The following is a 10,030-nucleotide window of genomic DNA, read 5'->3' as shown; positions in this document are numbered from 1 at the left end:
CATCTCTTTTTAGGTGGTGATCCTGCACTGACCTGCTGAGTGGGTTAAAAAATGCCTTGCCAAGGCTGTGGTCAGGGAGCGGTTGGGGAATCAGTATTTGGCAACAGGTGCAGAAGCGCCCACCTGCTCCAAGGGGGATTGGCAAAGTGGGAGAGAAAGGAAAGCTCTGCAGACTTCTCTGGGCGGCTGTCCGAACCTGGTGGGTGGCATGATGCATAGCCACAACCCTTGCCAACTACAAATGGGTGGGGAGGTGCCTAGGGGAGAAGAGAAAGGAACCTGGATCAAAGTGGTGCCATGAGAAGCCAGGCCCCACGGAGGAACTGGGGTCCTGCTTGATGTGCCTCCAATTCTTCGGCCCATGTTCAAAGCAACCTAACATCTGCGCATTGAATTAGTCCATGCATGGGTGTGTAGACAGCTGAGTGGCTTTGGAGGAATTATAGCGCTGGCGCCGGGGCTGGCATGCAAAGATCTGAGGGCCCAAAGCCTCCCCTCTTCTTTTTTCTATGGGGCTGGCAGGGCTTTTGGCTTGGCAAGGATGCGGCAGATGTGGGTGCGAATGCAGAGGTTGTAAAATATTTTCTTTGCAGAACTGTGCTGTATTGTCTATCCAGATTTTGCTTATTTGTCGCAGTCAGTAGCTGTTTGTAACTGGTTTTAATTGTGTCATTTATATTTTTACACTTGGCAGCATGAGCTTTCGTAGACTTAAGCCTACAGTTGACCCTCCACATTTGTGGCTTTGACTTTTGCTGTATTGATTAATATCATGTTCTCTCTAGCAATCTCTTAAGTCCTTCAGAGCAAATTTTGCTAGAAGTTGACTATAAGAGTTGTGCTGGACAACCCAGAAATTCCTAGAGAAAACACTTCTCTGGGCATTTGTAGGTTCCCCAGCATGAGTCTAGGATCCAATTCTGGCAAATGCTGGCCATAGAGTTGCATCGGAGGATCTAGAGATTCCTAGAGAGGTGTTCTCCTAGGTAAAACAAACAAAATAATAGTGCTTTTTATGTGCAGTTTTTCCAGATTGACATAGGTCCTTCACCCCTAACTCCAGAAAACATGGAGGGGCCACAGGAGGAAGTAGACTTAGGTCTAGGAAAGCTCATGCTGCCAACTGCTTTCTTCAGTGAGTCTCAAAGGTGCACAAGCTCTCGCTACATGCCAATTCTACAGACTAACATGGCTATATCTTTAAATTGTTTTAACTTTTGTAAGCTGCCTTGAGTCCCAGACTGGGAAAAAAAGATGAGATAATAATATTAATAATAATAATAACAACAACAACGATGATGATTATGATGTTGATGGTGTCACCGTTGTTTCGTGATTTCCAAGCGTTTGCGCGCCCTGTTGTTGTGTGCCTTCGAGTCGTTTCCGGCTCATGGCAAGGCCTGGGCTGAGATTGTGGGACTTACCCAAGGCCACCCAGTAGCCTCCCATGACCGGGCAGGGATTCGAATCCTAGTCCTCAGAGTCACAGTCCAACGCTTCAACACTAGGCCAAGCGGGTCACCTTTGCCTGCCATGAGGAAAGAAAACTGAAATGTCCCTGACCATAAGAGCTTGAGGTTGCTATGTTTATTTCCACTCCTTTTCCAGGGAATGACAGCGCGGAGGAAGGGTCCAATGCTGCCATCTCCTGTTCATCTCTTTCCCTCTTGCTACCTGAGATATATGTATCTACACTTGGCCCTCCATATTTGTTGGGATTAGGGGCAAATAATAAAAACACTATGTTTTGACCTGAGAGGATGCCTCTCTAGGAATCACTTCTAGGTCCTCCAGGGCAACTCTGTGGCCAATGTCCGACAGACACTGACCAGAGAACCGGGCCGGAGGAGATACAAAGGCCTAGCAGAGTATTCTCTCTAGGTCTTTCAGTGCGACTTTTAGTTCAGTGCGACTTTTAGACCATAGAGTTGCACTGAAGGACATAGAGATTCCTAGAGAGAACATATTAATAAAGTCCGTGACTAATCAAATCCGCAAAAGTCAAATCCGCAAACGTGGAGGGAAGAGCGTAGTCATATAGCGTAAGTTTCATATACTGTACACTTATCCCTCCACATTTGCAGCTTTGACTTTTGCAAATGTGATTATTCACGGATTTCATTCCTGTGTTCCCTCTAGGAATCTCTAGGTCCTCCCGCGCACACTCTATGGTCAACTTTAGCTAAAAGTTAAAGCACTGAAAGACCTAGAGTGCTAGAGAGAACACTGCTCTGCTGGGCCTTTGTTGCTCTTCCAGGGCTGTCTATGGCCAGTGTCTGTCTGACGTTGACCATAGAGTTGCACTGGAGGACCTAGGATTCCTAGACAGTGTCTTCTCAAACCTCCTCTGAACAATCTTGCCAAGAAACCCCATAATGGGTTCGCCTTGGAGCCGCATAAGCTCTAAAAGAGTCTGGGCCCCAAAACAAACTCCAACTCCCAGAATTACATGCTTTGACCCAGAAAAGGTTAAAGCGGCGCCAAAGCGGGTTTTTTCTCCAATGTGGACGCATCTAGAGCCTAGAGTTGCAAGGGGATATTAATATTAAGCGGGCGGTTCGATATATTCATTGTAAGGGGCGGGGCTGAGCGACGTCAAGCTCCGCCCACGCCCAGCCCCTTTTCTCATTTGGGCCAAACCATTATGCTTTTTTATGGGGGGAAAGGAAAGAAGAAATGGTGGAAATATAAAAGGCGAGGAGGGAAACGAGGCTGAGGCCTACCTCTCAGGAGGAGGAGGAGGAAGAGAGGCCCAGTTAAGGGGAGAAAGTGGGGACGAATTACTTTAGGGGGGTTTTGGTTTTGTCCAAAGGCGGCACCTTAACTCCGAGGCCTACGTTTCCCGGCTTGCACTGCGCGAGGGAAACCCCACACTGAGGCCAAGGAGGCGTTGGAGCCTGTGCGCACGCGCAGTAGAGGGAGGGGGTGTGATAGGGCCTCTCCACAGACTACGTTTCCGGCGTGCCGTGGGGGCGGGGGCGTCTGTTTTGAGAGGGGACAAGAGGCGGAGCTTGAGGCTCCGGCGCAGGCGCAGAAGGGCGTCGGTTGTCGAGAGGGGCGTGTGTGCCGGCCTCAGTCAGTCAGTCAGCGGCGGAGCGGACGCGTTAGTGTGAGGGGAATAACACCAGCCCTAATCATACCAGGAGAGGCGCCGCGAGGGAGGAGCGCGGGCGAGGCGCGTGGCGGGCGGGCGGGGGCTGCGATGGGCGCTCGGCGTCGGGCGCAGGGGCACCTGTCTGGGCCACTGCCGCTGCTCCTGCCTCCGCCGCCCTCCACGCCCTCTTGACCGCCATGGAGCTCGAGCCGAGCCCCCGCCGCTGGGAACCGACGCGGCAGCGCCACGGAGGACCACCCTGCCCGCCGCCCCGCCGCCTCCGCCGCCGCCTCCGCCGCCGCCTCCTCCTCCTCAGAACGGTACGTCCAGGAGCCCTCTCTAGCCTCAGCAGTGGAGCCCTTGTGGGCTCTTGGGTCCCAACAGGAAGGGAGCGGGCTCTGCTCACCCAGGCGGGGCTGGGGTCTCCCCTCCCCGGATCAAGGGCTCTGACCCTGGAAAAAGCCCCGCTTCCCCCCCCCCCTTTATATCGTTTGCTTGTTTCTGCCTAATCTCAGAGGCTCAGCGTAGGTCCCTTCCTTCGCTTTCCTTCTCTTCCTCCTTCCTTCCTTTGTCCAAGAAAGATTTCTTCCTTTCTTCTCTCTTTCCCTCTTCTCCCTTCTTTCTGCCTGCCCTCCAATGCCCGAGGGAGAGCTCTTCCTCCGTCTCTTCCCCTTTTATTTGCTTCTCCTCTTCCTCCTTCTCTTCTGCCTCCAAATCATTTCTTTCTGTCTGATCTCAGAGGCTCCAGGTAGATGTCTTCCTTCCTTCTTTTCTGCCGGATCTCAGATGCTCCAGGTAAACGTCTTCCTTCCATCTCCCTCCCCCTTGATCTGCTGCTTCTCCTTTCCTCTCCTCCTTTGCTTGTTTCTGCCTAATCTCAGATGCCCAAGAGAGATTTCTTCCTTCCTTCCTCCCTTCTCCTTCCATCTCCTTCTCCCTTTCCTTTCTCCTCCATCCTTTACCTTCTTTTTTTCCCCACCCCAAATCTTTTGTTCGTTCATGTATTTCTGCCTAACTCCAAATGCCTAGGCTGGATCTCTTCCTTCCTTCCCTCTTCCCTTCCTTCCTTCCCCCTAAAAGCATTTATTATTGATTGCTAAGCATTGATGATGATGATGATGTTAACTGCCTTCCAGTGAACCCAGACTCTTGGTAGCCCTATGGATGAGGCCCCTCCAAGGCCCCTGTCCTCCGTTGCTCTTCTTAGGGACCTCCATCCATCTGCTGCATGGTCTTCCTCTCTCTCTCTCTCTGCCTTCCTCCATTTTCCCTAGCATTGTTGTCTTCTCTTTGGGGCCATCCACAGCATCCCCTCCATCTTCTCCAGCCCCACATCTCAGATGAATGGGTTTTCTTCCTATCTGCTTTCCTTACTGCCCGGCTCTTGCATCCATATGTGGGGAAATGTGGAGTCTAAAGGCTTGGACCATCCTGACTTTACTGTATTGACTGGAATCTCTCTTTCTCTCTCCCTTCATGTTGTTCCTGTGCTTTCCAGCCGACTTATGGGCACCCCACGGCGAACCTGTTTTCTGGGCAAGGTTTGTTCAGAGTTGGGGGATTTCCTCCCGGCCACCGAAGGCTAAGAGAGCAGATTTCCATGGCCAAGTGGGGGATTTGAGCCTTGTCCTCGCAGCAGAGTCTTCATCCAACCTTCACCCCACTCCTCTGCCCTCTTTGTTGCAGTGAAATGCCTTGTGAAGTGGGACTCATGGCCAGCCTGTGGATGAGACGCCTCCAAGGCCTTGTGTCCTCAGCTTATGGACTCCAGGCCCATCTCCTGATCTAGCCTAACCATCTGGCATGCCACCTTCCTCTCTTTCCACTGCCCTCCTTTCTTAGCAGCCTGGTCTTTTCTAATGATTCATTCCCTCCTGATGGGGCCAAAGCACCACAGCTTCACTTTTATCATCTTGGCTTCCAGAGAGAGAGAGAGAGAGAACTGAGAAGCTTGATCTCTTCAAGGACCCATTTGTTTGTCTTCTTGGGCTGTCCATGGTATTCTCAGTGTTTTAGTCTTCAGCCCTTCTACCCAGATATTGCCTGATGTGTCCTCTTCCCCCCCAGCCTTAGCTGGAATCTCTTTCTCCCCACTTTGCCTGGAATCCCTCTCTTCAATTGAGAGGGATTTTCCACCCTCCTTCCTCCCCCTCAAACCCTGGGCTGCTGCCTTTCTCCCCCCCCCCCCCCCCAAATTCTTCAGCCCTCCCTGGCTTTCTCCCTCCTCCTGCTGCTGCTGCTGCTGCTTTCCCCTCTTATCAATGATGCAGAGTGTGTTTGTGTGTGCGATTCCACTGTAAATGGGGCTCCCTGCCCCACTCCTCCTCCTCCTCCTTTTCCTTTGAAGGGCCCACTTCCTCTCCGCTGCCCAGGTCAGTGATCAATCTCTGGCAATAGCAGCCTCAATGGCGTTTTGAATATTTTATAACACCCGGGATTCTTCCTCTTGAAAGGCAGGCGGGATCAATAAAATAGGAGCCCCATACAAATGCAAGGAGGTTTATATTGTTATGGGAAACTTGGCAGGGAAACGGAAAGGAACAAATATTCCCCCCTCCGCACACTCAAAAAGAAAAAGACCCCGGCTCACACAAAACCACCATCACTCCCCCCTGGCCTCCTTTTTTTTTCTCCTCCTCTTCCTCTCTCTTTTCTTTTCTCCCCTTCCTTCCTTTCAAAATGTCTTTTAAACCTCTTGCTGCTTGTTTTGCAACACAGCAGAGGCCTCCTTTCTTAAAAACCCTTTAAAATCCATGATCTGTCCCTGTGTTTTAACGCTGTAGAGGTCACCAAGATCCATATTGCATTTGCTCCCAGCCCTTTCCCTCCTGAAAGTACTCAAAATCAGGCACAAAGTTAATACAACAACAAACATTAACCTTCACTTACTGTTTTCCTTGGTCAGCTGCAATCCAAAACACCCTTCTGCCCTTCCTCTTCTCCTGGCCAGCCGCAAATGTTGCTCTTTCTCTAGTGTTGAAAAGGAGATGGCAATGTTAGAGGATCTGGACTTGTGCTTCAGTCTCTTTGATATTAATGGTTGCTTGCCAGTGAAACAAAATCTACATTTGGGGTGGATAAGCAATTTCATGGTTGCTGGGAAGAGTTTTTGTCCTCCAGTGTTGCTAAAACTCCTGAGCTGATTGTGCCAAGGTTTCCAAAAGCATCCAAAGAAATGAGCTTAAATCCATGCATGCAAAAATAAAAACCAGTTAATTTTTCTGTGCTGCTAAATATATATTTTCCCCTCCTATCCTCCTTTTTTATGCTGCAGGAGACTTACAGGGCTTTGGTTCCCCAACCTCCCCCATTGGATTTTAATGGTGCTTGCAACACAATTGTGTGCATCTTTGCTAAGAAGTCATCTCAGTTGTATTCAGCAGGGCTTGGAGAGCCTCAAAAGCATGTGTTGAGATTGTAGCCTTAATCTGGCTGCAGAAGTGCTTAAAGTGATTTCAGAGCAAGCACAGGACTAAACCTTCAGTTGGTTGTTCCTCATTATTGTTTTACAGCTGAACGGAACCCTAGTTGTATTTGGCTCAGTTCTGTATTTGAAATGCTGATGTTAGTTTTTAGGCTTGCATTGTTGTCTACAGGAGAAACATTAGTATTTAAAATAACTTTTAAAGTGTCTTTGAGTTTTTAAAAGAATTCTAGGCTGAAAAGTAATTCAAAGTCCGGTGCAATTATGGCCAGAATGAGGGCTTTCAGTGGAGTCCTAAAGCTGCCAAAATGGCCCATCAGGGACCTTTGTGAAAGACATTGGGGCACATGTGAACCTCCTCCTGTTCCCCTGACTTCAATTTTCTGCTCCACTTTCAACCCAGTTTTCTCCAGGGGTGAAAGAGGGGGGAGTCTGGCTGTATCTTGTAAAGATGCTATGCTGCTTATTTGTTCTTTTAACTTACATCAAACTGTGAACTATTTGCAGGGGTTTTGAGACACCTCTAGTCTTTCTAAAAATCCTTCAAACAGAAGAGATGAGACTAGTTTTCCATATAGGATCAAGGATCATCCTGAGCAGCCATCATGGTAGCCCAAAGTTTGAACTTTAGCCTGTTCCCATTAGAGGTGTCCTAAGTAAGATTACCTGTCCTTTCTCATTGGTCATCTTGCTCATCTGTTCCTGATCCCACAAAATATTATTTATTTGCATGCATGTTCCTTTGAAAATATATATCAATCACCCCTCTGATGAATTTGTTGGTGGCTGTTTCTGTGCTTGCCAGGTCCCATGAATGTGTGTGTAAGGCTGGCTGGATACTAATGGTGTGTGTGTGTGTGTGTGCGCACGCGCACGCACCTTCAAATCACCTGCCAACGTATGGCTGCCCCATGAATATTATCAGGCCTTCTTAGACAAGGAATGCGCATTGGTTTCCTCTGAAATGTAGCCTATAGCACCTGGTATTCCTTGGCAGTCCCTTATACATGTAGGGACCAGGTCTGACCTTGCTTAGCTTCCAAGATCGGATAAGATCTTGTGCCTTCAGGGAGGTAAAAGCAGGTTGCATCTGTATACAGTCAGCCCTCCTTATCCACAGATTTTGTTATCCACTTGAGTCAAGCATCCATGGTTTGAAAATATGTTTAAAAAGTATAAATTCCTGATAGAAGCCTTGATTTTTCCATTTTATATGAGAGACACCATTTAGCTTTTCCATTTTATTTAAGGGGGCTTGAGTATCCATGGATTTTGTTATCCATGGAGGAATCCTGGAACCAAACCCCAGCGGATTAAAGGGCCCACTGTATTTATTAGTTACTGGTTTTGCTCCAGTGAACTCTGTGCATGGCTCGCTTCTTCCCCTAACCCAGTAATCCCGAAACTGTGCCCTTTAAGAGATTTTGGACTTCAGCTCCCAGAAGCCTCAGCTTTGTTGGCCAACAGTCTGGGATTCTGGCAGTTGAAGTCCAAAATCCCTTAAAGAGCACAGTTTGGGGACCACTACCCTAACCATATCTAAATAACAACTCCAGCTCTGTCTGGTAGGTCAGGCTGAGCGAGACAAGCCACTGTTCTGAGGCTCATCCAGTGATTTTTCGTGGCTTAGTGGTGACTAGTTAGCAATGTCTCTGCTAAGGTCCAAGCTTACCTTCATTCTGTTTACTTCCTTATCTTACAAGTTAAAGAATTGCAGTTGTTCTGAAAAAGAGGCATTGCCTGATCTTCCCTTTCCTTTGCATTTTGCCCTTGTATAAGTTCCCTTTAGGGCTGATAAGGCAATTGTTCTGTGATCTAAACTGAACGCTGGCGCCTTAAGGAATGCCTTTCCAAAAAGGGAGAGGGGGAGGCCTGCACTTGGATCAGTTATATAACAAAATAGTTGGTTATCTTATCTATATATAATCTCCTGTTTTAGGCTCTAGGTTGGATTAAAAGGCCCATAAGGAACGTGGCCGTCGGCACAGATTTCTGTCTTGTGGCTGAGTAACTGGTGAGGACTCAAGGAGGAGGCTCTTCTCCTGTTTTAAGTATATTAAACCAATTTATTTCACTGTTAACTTGATTCGTTCACTGCAAATTTTAAAACAGTTATTTTGTCATTCTGTAGGATGTGTGATTTTTTTCTTCCTTTTTACAAGCACTTGTCCTGGTGGCTTGTAGTAGCAGGATAACTCTATAGTTCTAAGGATGTTTCTGTTGCTAACTTGCAATCAAATCTGTGTTGTAAATGAACCCCTAAAAGTTCCTTCAGTCTTCCCTAGCCTAGCCAGTGGTGAGGGATGCTGGCAGTTGCAGTCCGGATGCACCTGATGGACCATGCAGTCTCCATCTTTAGGCTGTATGATTTGAGACAGACCCTTGCTGTCGGTTTGCAGCTAAAACACTTTGGCCAGAGCATGTGTAGAGGGCAGAATCTGTTCTGTGTCTTCAAAATTCCTTTTGCTGCCTAAAAGAAGCCTAATAAAATTCACCTTTTTACGGCATATAGAGGTATAGATACACAAACAGACAGCGTTGGAACAATTTTTATGAAAAGATTTTCATCTTGTATGCATTTCGGAGGCAAAACCTTCATTTTAGTAGTGCTGCTGTGATCCCTGAAATAAAGGTGAACTTTTTAAAGCTCCCCCTTCTTGTCTGCAGCTATTGAAAAAACAGATTTTATTTTAAAAGAAGCAGGTTCACGAAATGGCCCAGGGCATCATCTGAGAGTTGAAAAAGAAAGCTCTCCGTTTAATTTGGTTTCCCCTTGCTCTAAAAGATGTGTTAATGTTGTATTAATGAACTCTTGTCCATGAAATGGGAGAATGCCTCTCCGCAGTTTTATGAGGGAGAAGCCCCGTTGTGGCCGATCCTGTAAAACAACCCCAGGGACTGGAATTTTCCAAAGGAAAACAAGATGGGAAAACATGGGGTCTGTCCTGTAAGCACCGTTTGTTCCTTGCAGGTCTTCTGATCACTGAGCAAGGAACTTCATTTAAAAGTGCTATAGATGGGGTAAAGGAGAGCGCAGAAGAGATCCTGTTGATCAACTGATGATCTGGATAAATCCCTTTAGGCGGGGAGTTGCAACTTTTAATTAAGAGCTGTTTACACAGAAGGCATGCTCAGGGGTTCGTGGAGAATGCCGCAGCTGAGCTGAAGTGAATTCTTTGCGGAATTAAAGTATCCTTTTGATTCTCAGCTGGGGCACAGAGAGAGAAAGAAAGAGAGAAAGAGGGATGACAATAGCGTTGCTTTGGGAACTTTAATTGAGAATTTGTAGATGGGACTCTCCGAGGTTTGACTTTGTTGCCTGTAAGAAAAAGGAATGACAAGTTTCACTTCCACATGCCTTATAGCTTGTGTCAGGAAGAAAGAATTCCCTTCTTTCTTCCTGATCTAACAGTTGACAAGGAAGCTGTTTGCGGCATCCTCTGTACAATATTTTACTCCTGTGTCCTCATTGCAGCCTGGGAGAACAAGGGTGGGGGTAATTGCTGTGGTTG

Source organism: Sceloporus undulatus, chromosome 7 (assembly GCF_019175285.1).
Source record: "Sceloporus undulatus isolate JIND9_A2432 ecotype Alabama chromosome 7, SceUnd_v1.1, whole genome shotgun sequence".
Taxonomy (NCBI): Eukaryota; Metazoa; Chordata; class Lepidosauria; order Squamata; family Phrynosomatidae; genus Sceloporus; species Sceloporus undulatus.
The sequence above is the reverse complement of the archived record's forward strand: the minus strand, read 5'-3'. Positions refer to the sequence as shown.